Here is a 24,062-nt window from a genome sequence, read left to right as displayed (position 1 = left end):
CTTAACAAGATCAAGATATTAAAATACTAGACTGGTATTAATGACCAGCTGTAACAACACAACAGAAAAATGAGAAAAGGACAAAACAGGCAATTTTTAGAAAAAATACAAATTACCAAAAACCATGTAAAAAATGTTCAGCCTTACTAGTAATCAAATAAGATCAAATTATCACTATTTTTTAACCTCAAAAACCAACAAAGTTTTTTTTAATTATAATGAGCAATGCAACAAAGGGTAAGTTGAAATTTGTATTCTTATTATTGTTAGAAATGTCAACAGGTATAATCTTTTTGGAGGACAATCGGTAACATCAACACTGTTAAAAATGCTCATATCCCTTAACAGTAATTCTACTTTTAAAATTCTTTTTTTTTAATTTCAGAATTTTATGGGGGTACATACATTTTGGTTATATAATTTGCTTTTGTGCAGTTTGAGTCAAATTGTAAGCGTGCTCTCCAGTCAGTCAGTGTGCATTGTTAGGTGTAAATTTACCCAACTCCTCCCTCCCCCTTCCTACCTACTTGATTTCCCTTAAATTTTACTTCCATATGTGCACATTGTTGATCTGCTTTTAATATTCTAAAGGAAAAGCATATAAGAACACACAGATTTTTGCAGAAAGTTCACTGAGCATTATGTGCAATACTGAAAATTTGTTTACATAAATATTCAACAAAAACACAATTGACAGACAAATTATGGTAAACTTATAGGATGAAAAGCTATGTTCCTACTAAAATAATGTAAAAATTTAGAAATCAGAAAAAATGCTAATGTAATATCTGATGAAAAAAGCAGAATATAAAATTTTCAAAATTTTCTTCAAAAAGCATTATTTTTTTTTTAAAAAAAAGAATATTGCAGTAGAAGGCCCAATCAAGAAAATAAACATTCAAATGTTCACCATCAGCAGATAACATATTTTTTGACTGATTTACACACTAATTTACATACTTTCCATACTACCCTCTTTCATGAAAATGAATACCATATACTACCTCCTACTTAGCATATAACTTAAATTGGTAGTATTTGCTGGTGATTCCGAATGAATTGTTATATCCCTAAAATTCTTTCTTAAATTTTTACAGATTTAAAGTACTGATGTGTTTGAGAATTAAGTCCTAAGTATGAATTAGATATCCTTGCAAGGCAAAAATGTGGTCACCCTGAAATACATACAATGAACTCATTTAGCAACATAGCATCATTTGAAAATCTCACTTTTGTTAACACGGAAGAGTTGATGCATGTCTAATAATTCTTAATTTATATATATAAATCGAGAAATACTGACTGAACACAAACAAAGGAATTTATTTTTAGGGCTACTTAGAACTTTAGAAACTAAGCTACTGAAAAATTTTAGAAAACCTGACCATCACATGAAATACCCCTAAAGAATGATGAGATGGTGACGTTAGCTAAATTTGTTTAAATGCTTACTAGGTGGCAGGCATGTGCCCAGTGCTTTACATACTTTATCACATTCAGTATGTACTATGGTAAGTATCATAGTAAGTCTATGGGGTAGGTTCTATTAATATTGATTCGTTTTACACCTGTGAAGTTATATGATAAAAACAAGTTATTTAATCCAAGATCTCATAGATTTATCTGATTCCAAAGGCCCAAGTCTTAACTACTGGTAAAATCAAGAACTTTTTTTTTTAAAGAGACTAAATTACTTTAGGAAGTAGTCAGCCCTTCCAAAAGTCCACAGTACTTCCATTAAATAACTTCATATAGCAATCATAACTTCATATAGTAATCATGTTCCTTCTCTCTATCATTTTGGTTTTCGTATACACATTTGTCTAAATACTTAGTAATCTTAGTTCTTAAGTGTTACTAATTTCATTTGCTATCAAATAGTTACAGTTCTTAATGCAACGTTACACTATTCATCAATTTCAATGTAGTTTTATTAAATGATATACATCCAAAAACTTACAAATCAACAGGTAAATATTACTGACATAGTGAAAAATAATGAAGCATTTCTTCATATTTTTAATTCTCTTATCAAGTATTCCCTCATTCAACAAATATTAGTTGAGAGCCAACCACATACTAGAAACTATTCTAAATACCCAGGAAATAGTAAACAAGAAGGGAAAAATCTGTGCTCCTCTGGATGTAGTGGAGGAGAGGGACAAATGAGCAGAAAAATGACAAGAGTGGGATTATTTTTGATAGAAATGATCAGGCAAGGACTTTCTAAGAAAATAAATTTTAGGCCAGGCATGGTGGCTCACACCTATAATCCTAGCACTCTGGGAGGCGGAGGCAGGAGAACTGCTTGATCAGGAGTTCAAGACCAGCCTGAGCAAGAGCAAGACCTTATCTCTACTACAAACAGAAAAAATTAGGCAGGCGTGGTGGTGTGTGTCTGTGGTCCCAGCTACTTGGGAGGCTGAGGCAGGAGGATCACTTGAGCCCAGGAGTTTGAGGTTGCTGTGAGCCAGGCTGATGCCATGGCATTCTAGCCCAGGTGACAGAGTGACACGCTGTCTCAAAGAAAAAGAAAAGAAAAATTTTAAACAAAGACCTGTATGCAGCCAAGTAATAAGCCATCTGGAGAAGGAGAGTTTCAAGCACAGGGAACAGTCTTAGTAAGCAAGCAACCACAAGTGGCCAGTATACCTAAAGTAGAGTGGGTAAAGGGGAGAACAGTAGAGGATAAAGTCAAGAGAGGTAGTGAGAATACAGAGTTTGGACCAAAGTCTTACAGTACTATGATATATCTATCACCTGTTACTGATAGCAGAAAAGGCCAGGTTCTCAAGAGGAAGGACCCTGCAATAAGCTGGCAAATATACATAGTAATAATTCTCCTATTCCTTCTCTCAAAAGGAGCTATAACCATTTACTTTAGTACAATAGGAGAAGGTACACTCAAAACATTTTGAAGTCTATTGGATACAGGGTCCTAATTAACATTGATACTTGACTGTCCCAAAGCACCATGGACTCTGAGTGAGAATATATGGTGGCCAAGTAATTTCCTGGCCAAGGTGTACCACAGCATACTCCAATGGGTTCATGAGCCCACCTAGTGGCCGTTTCCCCAGTTTACAAACACGGTACAGGAACAGACATTCTTGGTGGCTGAAACAAGTCCAACACTGGGTCCTTGAACTGCTATAGGGTGAGGAAGCCCAAGTATCAGTCTCTAAAATTGCCCCTGTCTACTCAAAGTAGTTAATGATGTGGGATGGCAAAAATTAATACCACCCTTAAGAATTCAAAGCAGGGATCTGCAGTTTTTTTCTCAAAAGACCAGACAGCAAATAATTCAGGATTGCAGACCAGATAGTCTCCATTATAACCATTCTACTTTGCCACTGGACAAATACAACCACGGACAATTAAAAAATGAGCACAGGTATCCATAAAACTTTAAAAACAAAATTCTGGGAAGATGGTGGAGTAGATAATAACAGAAATTTGTCTCCCCACCTAGATAATAATTGCACTGGCTGACATTGTCTGATGTAACTATTTTGGAACTCTGTAGTCTATTGAAGGCTTACACAATAAAATGTGGTTAATTTCAGTAAATTTCAGCTCTTAGCACAGCAGTAGCTACCTAGGCCCCACCCCAGCCCTGTGGCAGACAGCTGTACAGATAATCCTGGAATAATGTGCACACAGTTTGTGAAAGCCAGGGTGGGCAAAAAGGACACTGTCCTCCAAATATTGGGGATTTGTGCTCTGATCACTAATTGCTGCTTCTGCTCAGAGAAGTATAAAGAGGCTGGTGGCCTTTGTTTTTGTGTCTCCCTCCATTTTTGCAAGACTCTCTCCCTCAGCATCAAGTGACTGCCAGAAGACTTAAAGGGCCAGCACCCATTTTTTTTAACACCCCCCTTCATTTTTTTCTTTTTGCTCTTTTGGAAGTCAGATAGTAAAGACTAGAACATTTAAAAGCAACTGCATATACAGGGAAAAGTAAAAAATGATACACATGCCCAGGGATAGGTGCAGGATCAGAGAAGAGCTAAGATCTTAAGTTTAATGATCCTTGGCATGGAGACAGCCTATAATAATAAAACACACACACACAAAATAACAAAAACAAGCAAACCCTGGGAAAGAGGAAGAATCTTATTTTCAGAGTTACTACATTATTATTAATAGATCCAAATGTCTAATTTTCAACAAAAAATCACAAGGCATATAAAGATACAGGAAAATTAATACCAGGAAAACATGGCCTAATCATAGAAAATAAATAACTTCCCCTAAAAAAGAAGCCCTGGTGGCAGATCTATTCGTCAAAGACTTTAAGACAACTATCTTAAAGATGCTCAAAGAAACAAAATAAGAAGTATAAACAAAGAAAACAATGTACAAACAAAATGGAACTACCAGTAAAGAGATAGAAAATTTAAAAAGAAACCAAAAAGAAATTCTAGAGCTAAAATGTATAATAACTGAAACGAGAAATTCACTAGGAGGATTCAAAGGCAGATTTGAGCAAGCAAAAGAAAGAATCAGCAAACTTGAAGCTAGGACAATGGAAATTACTACTAGTCTAAGAAAGAGAAAGAAAAGTGAACAGAGAAGCAGACCAACATACACACTGTGGAAGTCTCAGGAAAAGAGAGCAAAAAAGGAGCTGAAAGAACATTTGAAAAATAATAGCTGAAAACTTCACAAATCTGAAAAAAGATATAACTATAAACACCCAAGAAACTCAACAAAATCCAAGTGAAATGAACTCAAAGATACCCACACCAAGACACAGTATAAGCAAACTTTCCAAAGACAAAGAGAATAGTAAAAGCAGCATGAAAGAGTTTACTGGTCACATATAAGGGATTCTCTTTAAGATTATTAGCAGGTTTCTCATTAGAAACTTTGGAGGCCAGAAGTCAGAGGGCCAATAAATTCAAGTGCTAAAAGGGGGTGAAAGGGGTACCAACTGTCAACCAAGAATCCTATATTCAGCAAAACTGTCCCTCAAAAGTTAGGGGAAATTAAGATATTCCTAGATAAACAAAAAGGGAAAGAGTTCATTACCACTAGACCTGACCTGCAAGAAATGCTCAAGGGAGTCCTGTAGAGTGAAATGAAAGGATATCAGACAGTAACTCAAAGACATATAAAAAAACAAAGCTCTTAATAAAGGTAAATACATGGGAATTATAAAAGCTAGTTTTATTAACATTATAACAATGGTTTGTAACTGCACTTTTATCCTACATGATTTAAAAGACTAATTAAAAAGAATTATTAGTCAAAAAGCTAGTACTCTTGTAACTTTAACTTGTGTTTTGTACATAATTTAGGAGACTAATGCATTTCAAAGAATTATTAGTTTGTTTTGGGATACATAAGGTATAAAGATGTAATTCTGTGACATCAACAAGCAAAAGGGGGGGGACAAAGCTGTTAAAACAGCAGAATTTTTGTATGTTATTAAAGTTAAGGTGGTATAAATTCAAGTTAGAGTGTTATAATGTAAGATCTTAAATGTAATCCCTGTGGTAACCACACATAAAAAGCTACAGTATACATAAAAGTAAATGAAAAAAGAATTTAAATGTTTCACAGTCAAAAATAAACCAAATACAAAAGAAGACAATAATGCAGGAAATGAAAGACAAAAAGGCTATATATAATGCATATAAAAATAACAAAATAACAGAAATAATTCTTTCTTCAGTAATTACTTTAAATGTAAGTAGATTAAACTCTCCAATCAAAAGACAGAGATTGGCAAAATGGATCAAAACACATAATCCAATTATATGCTGCCCACAAGAGACTCACTTTAGATCTAAAGACTAAAAGTGAGTAGACTAAAAGTGAAAGGATGGAAAAAAATGTTCCATGCAAATAGCAAACAAAAGAGAGCAGAGAGCTACACTAATATCACACAAAATAAACTTTAAATCAAGAACGGTTATAAGAGACAAAGGACATTATATATCAATAAAAGGTTCAATACAGTAAGGAGATATAATAATTATAAACATTTACACAACTAATGAGAGACCATCAAAATATATGGGCAAAACTTAACAGAACTGAAGGGAGAAATAGTTCTTCAATAACAGTTGGAGAATTCAAGGTCACATGGGACATTTTCCAGGCTAGATCATATATTAGGCCACAAATTAAATCTCAATAGATTTATGGTATTTTCTTCAACGACAACAGGATGAAGTTAGAAATCAATAACAGAAGTAAAACTGGAAAATTCACAAAATTGTGCAAATTAAAAAACACAATCTTAACCAATAGATCAAAGAAGAAATCACAAAAGAAATTAGAACATAGAGATGGATGAAAATAAAACACAACATACCAACACGTATAAGACACAGAGACAACAGTGGTAAGGAAGAAATTTACAACTATAAACACATTAAAACACAAGAAAGATCTCAAATCAACAACATAACTTTACAACTTAAGTAACTAGAAAAAGAAGAATAGACTTAAGTAACTAGGAGGGAAAAAAAACTAAACCTGAAGTTAACAGAAGGAAGGAAATAAAGATTGAAGAAGAGATTAACAAAATAGAGAAAAGAAGAACAAAAGAAAAAAAATAGAACCAAAACTTGTTTCTTTGAAAAGATCAACAAAATTGACAAACCTTTAGTTAGACGGACTAAGAAAAAAAGACTCAAATTACTAAAATCAATAATGAAAGTAAGGACACTACTACCAATTTTACAGAAATAAAAAGGATTATAAGAGTACTATGAACAATTGTACACCAACAAATTGGATAACCTAGGTGAAACAAACTCCCAGAAACATAAAAACTACCAAGACCAAATCACAAAGAAATAGAGAATAGACCTATAACTAGTAAGGAGATTGAATTAATAATGAAAAATCTCTCAGCAAAGAAAAGCCCTGGACCTGATGGCTTAACTATTGAATTCCACTAAACATTTAAAGAACTAACACTAATTCTTCTCAAACTTTCCCAAAAAATTGAGGAGGAGGAAACACTTCCTAATTCATTCCATAAGGCCAGCATTACCCTGATACCAAAGTAAGACAAAAACACTATAAGAAAACTACAGACCAGTATCCCTTTATGAACACTGATGTAGAAATCCTCAACAAAATACTAGCAAACCAAATTCAGCAGCACATTAAAAGGATTATACATGAACTAGAGAATGGGAGAAAATGTTTGCAAACTATACATCTGATAAGGGGTTAATATGCAAAATATATAAGGAACTCAAACAACTCAATAGGAAGAAAACAAATAATCCAATTAAAAAATGGACAAAGGGACTAAATAGACATGTCTCAAAAGACATGAAAATGTACAATAGGCATAACAAAAAAATTCTCCACATCACTAATCATCAGGGAAATGCAAATTAAAACCACAATAAGATATCACCTCACACCTGTTTGAATAGTTATTACCCAAAAACCAAAAGATAATAAGTGTTAGTGAGGATGTGGAGAAAAGAAAACCACTGCACACTGTTGGAACAAATGTAAATTAGCATAGCATTATGAAAAACGATATGGAGGTGCCTCAAAAAATTAAAAATAGAACTACCATATGATCCAGCAATCCCACTACTGAGTATATATCCAAAGGAAATGAAATCAGTATATCAAAGCGATCTGATGTGTTTATTGCAACATTATTCACAATTGTCGAGACATGGAATCAACCTAAGTGTCCACTAATGTGTGAACGGATAAAGAAAATATAGTATATATACACAATGGAATGCTATTCAGCCATAAAAAAGAATGAAATCCTGTCATTTGCAACAACATGGGTGAACCTGTAAGACATAATGTTAAAGTGGAATAACCCAGGCACAGAAAGACAAATACCACATCATCTCACTCATATGTACAGAGTAGAATGGTAGTTATCAGAAGATGGGTGGTTGGGAGTGGGACAGAGGTTGAGGAGATGTTGATCAAAGGACACAAAACATCAGTCAGGAGGAATAATTTCAAGAGATCTATTATACAATATGGTGACTACAGTTAATGACAATGTGCTGTATTATTGAAAATCTTTAAGAGTAGATTTTAAGTGGTCCCATCACAAAATGATGTGAGGTAACGCATATGTTAATTGGCTAGATTTAGTTATTCCACAATGTATACATTCTTCAAAACATCATGTTGTACACAATACCTATAATTTTATCTGCTAATTTAAAATAAATAAATAAAAATAAAATACATAAAAAGATCATACAACATGACCAAGTAGGATTTATTCCTGGGATGCAAGGATCGTTCAACATATATGAAAAACAATGAATATAATACTCCATATTAACAGAATGAAAGGGGGAAAAAAATCTCAATTGACGCAAAAAAAAAAAACAGTTGACAAAATTCAGCACTCTTGAATGATAAAAACTCTTAACAAACTAAGAAAAGATAGAAATTATCGCAACATAATAAAAGCCATATATGCAAAAGCCAGAAAGAACATCATACTCAGTGGTAAAAGACTAAAAGCTTGTCCTTTAAGATCAGGAACAAGGCAAGAATATCTGCTCTTGCCACTTCTATTCAACATTGTACTGAAAGTCCTAGCCAGAGCAATTAGGCAAGAGAAATAAATAAAAGGCATTCAAGTTAGAAACGAAGAAGTAAAATTATCATTGTTCACAGGTAATGTGATCTTATATGTAGAAAATTAAAGATTATACACACAAAAAAACCTATTAGAACTAATAAATGAATTCAGTAAAGTAGCAGGATGCAAAGTCAATATATGACACACAATAATCAGTTGCATTTCTAGACACTAGCAATGAACAATCCTAAAAGGAAATTATGAAAACAATTCCATTTACAATAGCATCAAAAAGAATAAAATACTTAGGAATTAACTAAGGAGGTGAAAGACACAATGCAAACTACAAAACGTTGCTAAAAGAAATTAATGACACAAATGCAAACACATCCTATGTTCATGGACTAGAAGACAATATTGTTAAGATATCAATACTACCCAAAGTGATCTACAGATTCAATGCAATCCCTGTCAATATCCCAATGACTTTTCTTTTTGTAGAAATAGAAAAATTCATATGGAATCTCAAGGAACCCCAAATAACCAAATAAATAAATAAATAAAATCGTGAAAAAGAAGAACAACGCTGGAGGACTCACACTTCTTGATTTCAAAATCTTACTTAACTACAAAGTTACAGTGATCAAAACAGTATGGTATTGGCACAAAAAATAGACATACAGACCGACGGAATAGAAGATAGCCCAGAAATAAACCCTCACATATGTAGTCAAATGATTTTTGGCAAGGGTGCCAAGACCATTCAAGGGAGAAAGGACAATCTTTCAAATGGTGCTGGGAAAACTGGATATCCACACACAAAAGAGTGAGATTATATCCTTACCTAACACCATATACAAAAATTAACTCAAAATAGATCAAATACCTTCTTGTTATACCTAAAACTATAAAACCCTTAGAAGAAAATGTAGGGAAAAGCTTCATGACATTGACAATGACTTCTTCAATATGACACCAAAGGCACAGGCAACAAAAGAAAAACTAGACAAATTAAACTTCACGGAAATTTTAAAATGTTGTGCATCAAAACATTATCAACAGAGTAAAAAGGCAACCCAAATGGGAGAAAATATTTGCAAAACACATATCTGATAAGAGATTAATATCCAGAATACACAGAACTAAAATTCAACATCAACAACAAAAAACAACCCAATTCAAAAATGGGCAAAGACTTCAATAGATCTTTCTCCAAAGATATATAAATGGCCAATAAGCACAAGAAAAGATGCCCAGCATCACTAATCATTAGAGAAATGCAAATCAAAACTACAATGAGATACCACCTCATACCTGTCAGGATGGTTGTTATAAAAAATAAAAAAAGTAAATAACAAGTGTTGGTGAGAATGTGGAGATACTGGAACCCCTGTGCACTGTTGGTGGGAATGTAAAATGGTATAGCCACTATGGAAAACAGTATGGCAGTTCCTAAAAAAATAGAAATAAAAGTAAAAATAAAATTACCATATGATCCAACAATTCCATTTCTGCATAAAAGAATTAAAGACAGGGTCTCAAAGAGATATTTGTACATCAATGTTCATAGCAGTATTATTCATAATAGCTAAAATGTGGAAGCAACCCAAGTGTCCATCAACAGATGAATGGATAAGCAAAAGGTGGAATACATACACAATGGAATTATTTAGCTTTAAAAAGTAAGGAAATTCTGACACATGCTGCAATATGCATAAACCTTGAAGACATTATGCTAAGTGAAATAAGCTCACAAAAATGTAAATATTGTATAATTCCACTTATACGAGGTACTTAGAGTAGTTAAAATCATACAGAAAGTAGAGTAGTAGTTGCAGAGGGCTAAGCTGAGGGGGGAAATGGAGAGGTATTGTTTAATGTAGCAGTCCCCAACCTTTTTGGCACCAAGGACTGGTTTCATGGAAGACAAGTTTTCTATGGACTGCAGGAGGATGGTTTCAGGATGACTCAAGCGCACTACATTTATTGTGCACTTTATTTCTATTATTATTGCATTGTAATATATAATGAAATAATTATACAACTCACCATAATGCAGAATCAGTGGGAGCCCTGAGCTTGTTTTCCTGCAACTAGACGGACCCATCTGGGGGTGATGGGAGATAGTGACACCCAAAGTGTGTTGCTTATGTCCAGTCTACTTGTGCAATCTTGTTTTGGCTGTTGTCACTGCAAAAAACCCTGCTTCACAAAGATAGGATATTGGCAATGGAAGCAGGATTTTCAGAGCTTTTGCAGCAATCTCAGGATGAATATTCTGCCTTGACTTTAATCCAGAATATATGGAGATTTGAAGTTGTCTTAACCATACTTTTAAGCCACCGTCATTTGCAATCTCAAGCAGTTGATACTCTTCTAGCACAGACAAAATTAATTCACCTGGCTTATTCACAAATGAGTCACATATCCATTCCTTCCCGGTTCAGGGATCTTTTGTGGTTGGGAAGTAATGCTCAAACTCTTTTGAAAGCTGAGATAGATGATCATGCACCAGCTGGGAAAAAGAAGGCCCTGGTTCAATCTCTTTTAAAATCTCCACTAATGTTTGAAACATGCTAAAAATCCTAATGTTCACTTGTCACCCTCATAATTCCAGTTTGGCTTTGACTGCAGCCACTTTATCTGCCAACTTGAACAGTCGTCGTTCTCCTCTGAAGTGACAGATTGAGTTCATTGAGCAGGTTGAATATGACACACAAGCAAGTTTTGAGACCCATTCTGTGTCACTGAATGTGCTGCCAGTGGTGACTGTTTTTCTAAAATAAATCTCTGGAGCGATTCTCATAACTCAAAAACTCTGGCCAGTGCTCTATCTGTAGAAAGTCATCTCACTTCTGCGTATGAGAGAAGATGTTTGTGCTCTGCACCCATCTCTTCACAGAGCTGCGTGAACAGATGTGAGTTAAGGGCATGTACTTTAATGTGGTTGATAATTTTAATCACATCCTTTGAGACATTTAGCTCAGGTGACATTTTTCAGCTAGCCATTTCTTCTCTATGGATGATACAGTGTGTACACTCACATTCAGAAATGACCTCCTTGATCCAAGTAGTGAAACCAGAAAGCCATCCAGTCATGGCAGCCACTCCATCCATCTGTATACCGACACAGAATGACCCATTCAATTTTCCTGATAGGTAATCATTCAAAGACTTCAATAGTTCTGTAGCTGTGGTATTGGTTGGCAACAAAAGTGTATATAACATAGCCTCATGCACATCCTCCTAAAAATATATCGCATAAAAAAAAGCATTATTGTCTTCTTGTCAACAGTGGTAGACCTGTCAACTTGGACTGTGTATCAAGGTGACCCATTAATCCTCTCTAACAATTGTGTGTTAATATCTTCTGCTATTTCATCAATTCATCTAGTTACGGTGCTAAAGAGGAACACGTGCCATTTTTTGAACTGCAGCCTCCCCTAAAAGTTCACAGCAAATGTCCTTAGCAGCAGGCAGGATCAACTGTTCACCAATAGGAAAGGGCTTCTTAGCTTTAGCAATGCAGTTAGCCACTAAGAATGATGTTCTCAGTGCAGACACATTTGATGAAGTGGCGGCCTTCAATAATTGCTTTTTTTTCTTCATGTTCATGTTTTTTGCTTTTGAAAAACTCCAAAGGCTTCTCTTTTAATGCAGGGTGCTTGGTCTCCATGCAGCAGAGCAGTTTTGAAGGTTTCATGGCTTCGTTGGATAGCCAGTCACCACATACTACTATACAAAGCAGGCTTGGAGAATGTGACTGTTGCAATGAACCTGTAATTTAAGTAGGACTCCTGGTATTTTCTTTGAAATGAAGCTTTCATTTTGTTCAGTCTTAGGGTCTTCTGCTGTCTCATCATTGTGTCTTTCCCCCTTTTCAGAGAAACTCTCCAGCGACATTTGTTTTTTACTCATTTTTGCTAGGGTTAGCTCGTGGGCTTACCAAAACTGCAACTGAGACAAGTGTGCAGTGTGGAAAAGAGGTATGGATGGAAGTGGTAAATGATGGGCAGGCCACGCATGGACTAAAATAAGTGTCGGATTCTGACTTAAAGCCTGCCACCAGATGCAGCTGTACAGCCGAAGTATGTCAATTCACTTGCTGTTATAAAGCCTGCCACCAGAGGCAGCCTAATTGTCACTTGCCACTCACTAGTAAGCTTTTGATACGTCTGCAAGCAATTGATTTATTATGGTCTCTGTGCAGTCAAACTTCTCTGTTAATGATAATCTACATTTATAGTCGCTCCCCAGCACTAGCATCACTGCCTCAGCTCCACCTCAGATCATCAGGCATTAGATTCTCATAAGGAGCTCACAGCCGAGATCCCATGAATGCAGTTTACAGTACGGTTTGTGCTCCCATGAGAATCTAATCCCACCACAGATCTGACAGGAGGCGGAGTGCAGGCAGCGATGATAGCCATGGGGAACAGCGGGGGAGCAGCTGTAAATACAAATGCTGCTGCTCACTTCCTGCTGTGCAGCCCAGTTCCTAACAGGCCAGGAACCAGTACTGGTCCACAATCCAGGGGTTGGGGACTGCAGGTTTCATGGGTACAGAGTTCTAGTTTTACAAGATGAAAAGAGTTATAGAGATGGATGATGGTGATGGTTGCACATTACTAATGTATATAGTATAATACCACTTAACTGTACACTTTAAAATGGTTAAGATGGTAAGTTTTATATTATATGTATTTTACAATTTAAAAAAATTGGGAAAAAAATTAGGCAACTATCCCATGGGCCATAGTTTGCCAACCCCCAATCTAAAAGATGCTGGGGCAATGTTACCTATCACATTCCCATTTAACTCAGCAGTCTGGATTTTACAAAAATCAGATGAATCCCAGAGGATAACTACCTCAAAATCAACCAAAAGGTAGCCCCAATGACATCTGTCATGCCAGATGTAGCATCGTCCAGCCTCACTAATTATTGTACCTTCCACCACGAAGGAGGATGTATAATACCTGGTAGGCCTCTTCAGGTTCTGATATACCTCCTCTAGTACACATATCAAATGAGACAAAACCAGAAATGGGTTCTGCAGAAGTGGGGCCCATACAACCAAACCTGCTGCCATGAGTGGGCCATACAATTTGCCAGACATGATAATATTAAAGGAATCAGTGTTTACTGAAGCAGTAAAGGTATCAGTGCTGGGAAACAATGGTTTATTTATATATAACAGGCTGCAGGAGAATCACAACACGGATTCCTGGATTGTGAAGCAAGATCATACCATTTGCAGCAGAGAATTATACATCTTTTGAAAAACATCCTTCCCATATGCAAACCTTTAGGAAAGACATCTTGGGTGGACAGAGAATTGGCCTGAGGTTAAACCATACATGGGCTCACAGGCAATGACAAAGGGACTGGCTATCAGAAGAGAAAGACTGGAAGACTGAGGACAAGGAAGTCTGGGGTAGGGGAATGTGGATGGTACTATGGACAGAACTGTGTCCTCCCCAAATTCATATGTTGAAGCTTTAATGACCAATGTGACGGTATTTGGAGATGGGATCTTTGGAGGTAATTAGTGTTAGATGAAGTCATGAGGGTGAGGCCTTCATGACAGGGTTAGTGCGCCTAAAAGAAGAGAAAGAGATCACTCTTGCTCACATACGCTCTCTCTCTGTATGCATACATGAAGTGGAGATCATGTAAGCGCATGGTGAGATGGCAGTGCCTACAAACCAAGAGAAAGTCTTAGAATGAAATGTACCTTGTTGGCACCTTGACCTTGGACTTCTCAGCCTCCAGAACAGTGAGAAATAAATTTCTGTTGTTCAAGCTACCCAGTCTATGGTATTTTGTTACAGCAGCCTGAGCTAAGACAGATGGATATATGAGACTGGATACAAAGTGTGAAGATTTTTGTAAAACATGTCCAGAGAACACACACCAGGGAAAAAGAACTAAACAATCCAGTAGACAAAATGACTCTGCTTGGCATTAGTACATTGGGCACATCAATAAAGCAGACACAGAACAGAGGCAAGGCCCCAAATGCATGAGGTCCAACTACTAGGGCTGATCTAGCTACTATCAACACCAAATATCTAGTCTAACAGTGACAAAGATCAACTCTGAGTCTCTAAAACAGTCCCATTCTTCAGGACTAAACAGCCAGATGGTAGTTGACTATGTTGGACTCTTTCCACTCTAGAAGAAAGAATAATTCATGAATTATTCTTGACATGAATTATTGACATTATTATTGTCTATTCTTGACAGAATAATTGACATTATTCTGACATGAATAGAAACATTGGGATGGATTTGCCTTTCCTCAGAGGGAGTGTTTGTTTCCCTGGCATGGGATTCCACATATCATATCAAATCAAGAGACCTACATTAAAGCAAAGGTAGTGACCATGAGACCCACTGGTCATATCATAAACCACACCAACCAGGGGTTGCCAGTCTGACAGAGCACTGGAACAGTCTGCTGAAGGGATGGCTGAAGCATCAGTTCAGAGGCGGTACTCTATAAAGATGGAGCACTATCCTCCAAGATGCTGCATACATTCTGAACTTAAAACCTTATGATACTGTGTTCCCAACTGGAAAAACACATGAGTCTGGGAACAAGGGGTAAAAGCAGTAGTGACCCTATTTATCATGACTCCCAATTTGTGTTTGCTATCTCTGCAACTCCGGGTTCTGCAGAGTTAGAAGTCTTGGACTTCAAAGGAAGAACACTTTTGCCTAGAAACATAATGTCAGTCTCATTAAACTATCATTACAAATGCTGCCTGGTCACACTGGCTGCTTATATCCAGGTAATAAAAAGCAAGAAAAGCAATGACTATCTTTGGTAGGGACAATCAACCCTGAAGATCAGGAAAGGCAGGGCTGCTATTACACAATTGGGGCAGGGAATAGTACGTTTGGCACCCAGATAATCCTCTTGGGGATCTCTTAATACTCCTTCAATCTATTCTGAAACTACATGGACAAGTGCTGCAACCCTGGCCTAAAAAGGGTATGGCAGTCAGTTAAGACAACAAGAACAGCAAAGGTACTAGTTGAAGGTAAGGCAGAGTTAGAATGGGTAGTAGAGGAGGGAGACAGGGATGTCAGTTGGAACCCTGAGACCAGCAGTAGCAGTGGGGGCCACAGTAACCCCACTAACCTTCTTCTAATTTTCCTCTAGGATGAGACCCAACTAGAATGCTAGAGGAAATGCTCCACAAATGTATATGAAAAAGTGAAGTCTAGTGGCACAAGAGTGATCTGTGGTAAACACAGTGATGCACCATCCAGATCTCCCTTCAAGAAGGGACTTACCCTAGCTGCTAGTAGTGCTATCACCAGAGCCTTCTCCTGGCAGTATTTTCAGGGACCCCTTCAAATGCAGAGAGCTACTTCACTCAACGCCATGCCTTTCTCAATGTGGTCCACATCCAATCACTGATTAAGATGGGAGTATAAAGGCCTGACCAGTTTGGCCCAAAGCAGGACCACTCTGCCAGGTCATTTTAGTTCCAGAACCCTCCACAGGAACCATCAACACTATCACTGGGCCAGCACTGTAATCTACTTCTCCCTATGTATGCACAATCTTGTTTCCTCACTTATGAATATTCATGTCAAGGGTACTTCCTAATATTCTGCACACTAAACTCTGTCTCAAAGTCTGCTTCCCCAGAGGACCCAACCCGCAACACCTTAGTAGTCCAGTCAAGAGATGACAGTGACTCATGAAAGTGGCAGTGGACAAGGTGCTGAATACCAACAATTCAAACACTGCTATACCATTACTCAAAGCCTGGCTCAATTCCCATTTCTTCCTTGAAGGGTTCCTTCCCTACATAATCTCCATTGATTTTTCTACTCTTAAGCCCCCATGAGGGTTAAAAATTCAAATCCCAGCTCAGAATAATATAGTACTAATTGTCATTTATTATAATCATTTTTATAAGTTTCACTCTTTTCTCCACACTTAAATGGAAAGCATGGGCAGGCTCTGTCACACACTTCTCTTGCTTTCCAGCTGTAGTCAACAGAACAATGCTGAGCACACCAAGACACTAGCTAGGTGGAGCCATGACTGAAACCCCTGCAGAAGATCTTGAAAATCATGTCATGCCGAAACCAAAAAGGCAGGACCACCACCCTACAATCCAAAAATAAAGAACAGGCATTACATGGTGCTGTCAGTCCAAGATTCTAATCAAAACCAAATATGAACCTAATGCAATTCTGGCACTGGAAATAAATGAATTTTACATTTGGCCTCTCCTTTCTAACCCCATTTGATTTGATTTTCAGTGAGATTCTTTATGTGTTTCCTGTAGATTATTAAAATTATATTTATTGACTCTTGATTTTTTTTTGAAAAGCACTACAAAATGTTTTGTCTCAGCTTTGCAAAATAAGGTTCAAAGGAAGTATGGAAAAGTAGAAAGATAAAGCACATTAAGACACAAATACAACTAAGGTAAACTTTGAAAAAGTACGTTTGAAAACTAACTGCAACACTACAAGATAAATAATTTTACCTTTTAAAATTAAAGTCAGCTGTAACATTCAATCTTAAAAGGGATCTCAGCTCTTTAAACTCAGATAATTAGCCAATTAATCATATTATCACAATTGATGGTACTTTACAATTTTACAAAATATTTTAGATTCTCTTAAGCAAAATTTCTTCCCAGGATAGAATGTATCTTACTTCTGTACCTTTTATATCAGTCTCAGCAGAATCACAGAATTAGATTTAAAATTTTTAATATAAGAATGATCTTTAAATATCATCTTAGCCTAGCTCTTTCATCTCATTTTTATATATAAGGAAACTGCGGCAATGAAATTTAAGTCTTATCAAGGTACTAAACCAGTTTTTTAACCCAGAGAATTTTCCAATTAAGTTGACTTTTAAAATTATATAGAGACCATGACAATTATCACTTAATATATCTAATAAAATCTGCCTTAGCATTTCACATCAAAGTTAAGTGTATCTATAGATTTACACATTAAATATATTTACAGGCACTTAATATACACCTCAGGAATGAAATTAAATAAGTGAATGCAAAGAATCATTCATTTGGTTTATAATATCCTGAATAAAGATATATAAATAACTATATTCTCTTATTATTTTAATATTTCAACTCCCAGCAAAGAAAATAGCATCAGAAAAGTTAGCTCAAGTTTTTAAAATATCTTATGTATATAAACTTCTAACAATCAAAACTTTTAAATTATATACCACTCAACTAACTAGAACTTTAACTCAGAGGTTTTTTGTTCATTTGCAGGATGTTTTATGAAACTGCAATCCACTTTTAGGAAAACAAATTAATCTTTCAAATCTCTCTAACACATCTCCCCAACTATTCAATTTCTTAAACCCACCAGGAATTCAGTATTTTAGACTAATTATACACATGTGCAGTCTATAAAACTGTCCTCAATTTAAGACTTGCTCATTCCAAAAGTTCACTTCCAAGGTGGTTCGACTGGAGACCTCAAAACATAAAATACTTAAATGGAAACCTATTACTCTTAAGCATCTCCCTCTGCCTCTATTACACTCTCTACACTAAGAGCAAGAGAAGCCTTTTAGATCTTGGTATAGATACAAAATTGATCAGCCTCTATTCCAGTTATCTACTGCTGCATAACAACCACCTCAATACTTAGTGGCCTGAAATAACAATAACCATATACTGGTCAAAAATCTGCAATTTGGGGAGGGCTCAGTAGGGAAATCAGGTTTCTGCTCCATGTAACATCAGTTGGGGCTTCTCAACTTGGGACCAGAAGATCCACTTCCAAGATGGCAAGCTGTTGTTTACTGTTAGCTGGGAGTTCAGCCAGAGCTGAAGGACAAGGGACTTGGTTCTTTCAAAGGACTGCTTGGGCTTTCTCTTCGTATAGTTGCTAGATTACAAAAGGGCATATTAAAAGAGGGCCAGGCATATCACCTTTTATGACCTAACTTTGGAAATCACTATATAGTATCACTTCTACTGTGGTGATAGGCCTGTCCAGATTCAAAAAGTGAGCGTAGATCCTACCTCTCTATGGAAGGGGTGTCAACGTCACATTGTAGCATGGTAGATCTTACCATGGCCATCCTGGAAAACAACCTTGCACAGCTCCTTTTTGTAATTCTCTCTCACTGTAATGAAATGAACCTTTTGGATCATTTCTTCTCAGTCTACCGAGGCTAAGAAGACTGAAGGCTTTTCCTCCCTGATAGATCCACAATCTAGGCCTATTATTCTCAACCCACTTAAATTGAAAGTGGCTACCACTTAATTTTTTGAAATGGCTACTACTCTTTCAATAGTATTCTCTTAAACAGTTTAAATTTATCAACTCGTTGCATGAATCACCAACCACCTACTTTCCAAAGTTCACAAATTTGGAATTAACTTAACCCCTCAGTAAACAAATTCTTTTGATTCTTCCTCCAAAACATCTTCTCAAATTTCCTGTCTTCTCTGTCCTCATTGCCTAATCAGTCGACAGACAATTCTGGAACATGTACCAAATGACAACTATGCCAGGTTCCCCATGATCCCTATTTTCCTGGCTAACAATCTTTTCCCATTGAAGGCTATTCTTCACATTAACATTAAAATCGTTGGCCTTCCCCATCCCCACAAAAAAGTCAGGTCAGCCCCCGTAAGCATGGTCTACAATAAGGCTTTTCAAAACTTTCCCCAAACTCCCATGATCTCAATGCCCTTGCCACCACTCCCTATTCCTAAAAAATGCATACATACATCCTATCTCTTCTTAATATCTCCTAAACATACCACACCTTACAAACTGGAGTCATCTTCTGTCTCTGCCTTAGAATGCTCTTCTCCTGTTTGAAAAGTTTCTACTCATCCATCAACACTCAATTTATATGCCATTACTATATAAAATCATTCCTAATTATCCCAGGAAGAGATTCTGTACTCCCACTGAACTGGATCATCAGTTAACACATGTGTTTTCTCAAACAGATTTTTAAATCACCATCTTTTAATTCTGTTACCTAGAATGATGTCTGGCCTAGGGTAGTAAGGTACTCAATAAACGTGCTGAATTGGTAGCCACGTTCTATACACAGTTATTTAACAATTAATATGGTTAAAACAAAAAGCATTTTAGCACCTTGAAAGTAAAGGGGTACTCCTTACTTGTATATCTCATGTTGACTAATACTTAAGTAGCTAATTGAACGAACAAGAGATACCATTTTCAATATCTGTTTAAATAGCTGTTTTAACTTACTTTGAAAAATTTAAGAATACATAATTATGTTTGTGTGGGGAAATGTGTTTTTGAATATTCACATTCTAATTTGCAAGTCAAATAGCCACTACCATCACAGACAAATTACCTGACCTCAAGCACTATTATCAAGGAAACTAGGCCAGGTGCGGGTGGCTCAGAGTGTAATCCTAGCACTCTGGGAGGACAAGGCAGGAGGATCGCTCAAGGTCAGGAGTTCCAGACCAGCCTGAGCAAGACTGTGACCCCCGTCTCTACTAAAAATAGAAAGAAATTATCTGGACAACTAAACATATATATAGAAAAAAAAATTAGCCGGGCATGGTGGCACATGCCTGTAGTCCCAGCTACTCGGGAGGCTGAGGCAGAAGGATTGCTTGAGCCCAGCAGTTTGAGGTTGCTGTGAGCTAGGCTGACGCCACGGCACTCTAGCCCGGGCAACAGAGTGAGACTCTGTCTCAAAAAAAAAAAAAAAAAAAAAAGGAATCTACATTTACAGGAAGATAAGAAAATTTAATCTACAATCTTGGCATTTAGGACCTCCATAATTAAATCCCAATTTACCTTATATGCCACTCTTATTCTTCCTGTGTGCTATACTCCAGCCAAAATGAACACTCTCCTTGTCTCTAGGGCCTACAACCCTTCCTTACGTCTTGGCCTTTATTGTCTTCTTTACTGGAAAGTCCCTCTACCCAGTCCCACAAACGCAAATCTTATTTATCCTTTGTAGATAATTCAAATGCCACCTCCTAATCCTTTCCTTATTCTACATGTAATCTTCCCATCCTCTCAACACCTATGGCTCTTTATCTATAGACCTCTTTGACACCACTTATAACTATATTTCTAGATTATGTTGTTATATATCTATCTGCTCTCACTATTTGACAATAAGGACAATTCTATGTCTAATTCAACATTTTTCAAAGTATGTACCTTATAATGCACAAAATTAACAAGCAGTAGAAAGTAAAACAGTCTTGTGGTCAAAAAAAGTGTGGAAAATGAACTTCTAAAATCTTTAACATACTAAGGTAGGCTATAAATCTCCAATGTTTGTACCCATTTCCATAACTTATTTGGCCTCTGAACCCTTTTGGTGTGTTTTTGCAGCACACCTCATAGGACTAACATTTCTAGGGCATGCTCTTTAAGACATACAGCCTCATTAACTTTGACACCTTATCTTAGCTTAATAGGTACTCAACAAATATTTGTTGAATAAATGAATTAACTCTAATTATCTCCCATAAACATAGCCTACCCAGAGCAAAGGGAAGACTGTTAAAGAATGACAGGAGAGAAAAGTAGCAAATGAGAAGGCCGCATCTTCAGTGGTACAGTAAGAGAAGAATATTTACAACAACAGATAAAGAATTTCTCACCTCAGCCACTTTGTATATGTATGTAGAAGATATAATTAATCCACACCTCAAAGGAATTCCTATTCAGAATGCCCACCCTGAGGTGATCATTTAACACATTAACTGTCACATGAGTTGTATTTAACTCACGCTAGTTTTGAGCCCAGGGCCTCGTGAAGCATATGTAACTCACACATCTCTTTACCTTGGGAGCCACATGAACTAATTTTCAAGTTGCATATAACTTACGTACAGAAAAAAATGAAAATAACAATTTTTTCATTAAATTAGAAAGGATCATTTTGTTTTCGATGTTTTTATTCTATTTTCATAATAAAACACCATGGCCCCAGGGAAAAAAATTTTTTTCCAGTGTGGCAGTCAATGTGTTAAAAACACTGCAGATGGATCCTTTCAGAAAGCTGTCAACAAGGGTTGAAACTGAGAAAGTACTCTGGGCAATTTCCAGGATAAGCACTATCACAGTAAGTGAATCATATATTACCAAATCATTTCCGTGTGCTGAGGATACACACTGTAGTTTGATTTTGTTGTATGAAGTTGTTTACATTAAAAAAGGAAGAGTCATGGGACCAACAATAAGACTTTAAAAGAGGCAAAGTTAACACAATGAAATTTCATGGGTTCAAAGCTTACTTTTGTTTTCATTTAACTTCTTCAATGTGAAAAATGAAAGCACAATTCTACTTAATAGTGCATGAAAATCAGGATGCATAAAAACACAATATCCTTGACTACATCCTGCCTTCTGTTTCCCACAGTTCTTCAGCTGTGACTAAGGGAAGCAGGCAGAAAAGACACTCCCTGACTTGTCCTACAACCTAGATCCCATGGCAGAGCTACAGGAAATTGCAGCAGTGATTTAGGGTTTGTTTTTTTTTTTCCTCTCTCTCCTCCCTCTAAAGCAAAATGGTCAACTTTTCACTTGGGAATGAAAACTTACTCAAGAGCAGAGTTCGTTGTAGGGCTGGACACATAGCTATACCAGAAAAGATAAATACAGTTCATAACTATAACTATTAACACTTAATTGTAACTATTAATATGCTTTTAATTTTAATGAAGCAACAAGCTACATAAAGTCAAGAAAAGAAGTCACATGAGTTAAGATCTACAAATATATTTAAATTTGTTCTAAGAGTGCTCAGTCTCTGTCATCACTCAATCTTACTGGCTGGCTATCACGTAACTGGAGTCACTAAGCTAAACCCTAGTTTGGTTCAACTACGTTACTAAATGGCAAGACCCTAGAAAATAAAATATGTATTTCTCCACCACCTCCCACTCCCCCCTGGGGGTAAGCAGGAATCAAATATATTTTCAAATAAGTTACTGGATTCATGTGATTAAACATTTAAAGAAAAATATACATAATATGGTCTAAGACACAAGTGCGACTGTCAAGCAGGATTAGCTCAAAAGATGGTGTCTTATGAACTGTATGACAGTATAACAGTTTTCTGTTAATAGCTAGCTTGTCACGAAATGCATTTAGTAATTAAATATTTCAAACAACTTTATAGTTTTCTACCCTTATAAGATGTGAAAAATAAAACAAGGAACTACAGCACTACTTAGTATCTTGCCTAGGGACACAGTAAAAGTTCTTAACAAAAAGAATGTCTCTCTGTTCTCGTGTCAATAAAGAAACAGATGGGACAATTTTGGAATTACAGAAATTAATGTAGTATATCTCCCAACACTTAAATCTGAGAAGATACAACTAATATTTCGTCTTTCTTGTGATTATAATCGTTCACAAATACTACCTTATTACAACTTATTACAGTAATGGCATATGGTATTTCTCTCAACAAAAGCATTATCTATCCAAAAGCTGGCTGAAACCCAAAATGTGTTAACAATAACAAATGTAAAGTTCCATTTGTTTTAAAAACTGTGGCATTCAAATTTTAAGCCACAAAAACTGCTGAATCTTAGGCCGAAAAAGATACAATTTTCACTTACAAAGAAATTCTCTATTGTCAATTGCAGTCTTCTCAATTACTACACTTTTGTTACTCAATGTGAAACACAAGCACACACAAAAAAGGGTCTTTCCTTCTTTTTTCTTCACATCTGTTTTCATTTCTCTCACAGACGGAGATGCTTTATATATTTCATTGTTCTGTGGTCCAATTAGAGTTTCTATTCTATTATTTCAAATACAACAGCTTCTTATAATGGACTTCACTAAGTTAAATTTTAAGGTTTAGATTCTAAAAACGGTCAAGGAAATACATTAGAATGCTCACTGTCTATCACGCGTTAAGGATTCTCTAGCTTGCAGTTATGTGTTATTTTACAATACACTTAAATTCCTTAAGATCCGAACACATATTCATTTTAGTTTTGCCTCCCTTCAGTTGAAAGGGCTAAGTAGGCCTTTATTGTCCTAAAAACTAATCCAAGCCTTTTCAAATGTAAGGGTAAAGTGACCAGGAAATGAGTGCCACTTCTAACATTTACTAATGGAATAATCACTCGACAACGAGAAGCCCCCAAGAGTCCCAATCCCCAGGCGGCCCCCTTAGAATACCGCCGCACGGATCCAAGAGACAAGACAAGGCTCGCCCCAGCCGGAGCTCCTGGCTCCTCTTTTCCCGTTCTGAATCAGCCCTTCCCACTATTCATCCGGAGTAGACATCTTCCAACGCCCGCCCCTCAGAGCATCTGCCTCTCGCCCTCGCAGACAAAACTAATCCTTGGGCTTTCGGGCATTCGGCTTCCCCTGCCCGCGGACCTGCCCACCTCGGCCCCAAAGCCACCCCTCCCCCATTTCACGCCCCGCCCGCGCTGACCCCGGAGTCACCACCCCACCCCTTTGGTCTCGCACCTTTCTTCCGAGGGCTTCTCCTGGGCCGCGGGCG

General features: G+C 36.7%; 1 protein-coding gene across 1 annotated transcript in view; it reads right to left on the bottom strand.

The window, feature by feature from the left end:
• EXOC5 (exocyst complex component 5) overlaps positions 1 to 24,062 on the bottom strand; it is a 57,091-nt gene that overhangs the window by 32,563 nt on the left and 466 nt on the right. The window lies entirely within an intron of this gene.

The sequence above is a fragment of the Lemur catta genome, chromosome 1, assembly GCF_020740605.2.
Source record: "Lemur catta isolate mLemCat1 chromosome 1, mLemCat1.pri, whole genome shotgun sequence".
Classification (NCBI taxonomy): Eukaryota; Metazoa; Chordata; class Mammalia; order Primates; family Lemuridae; genus Lemur; species Lemur catta.
The sequence above is the reverse complement of the archived record's forward strand: the minus strand, read 5'-3'. Positions and strand labels throughout refer to the sequence as shown.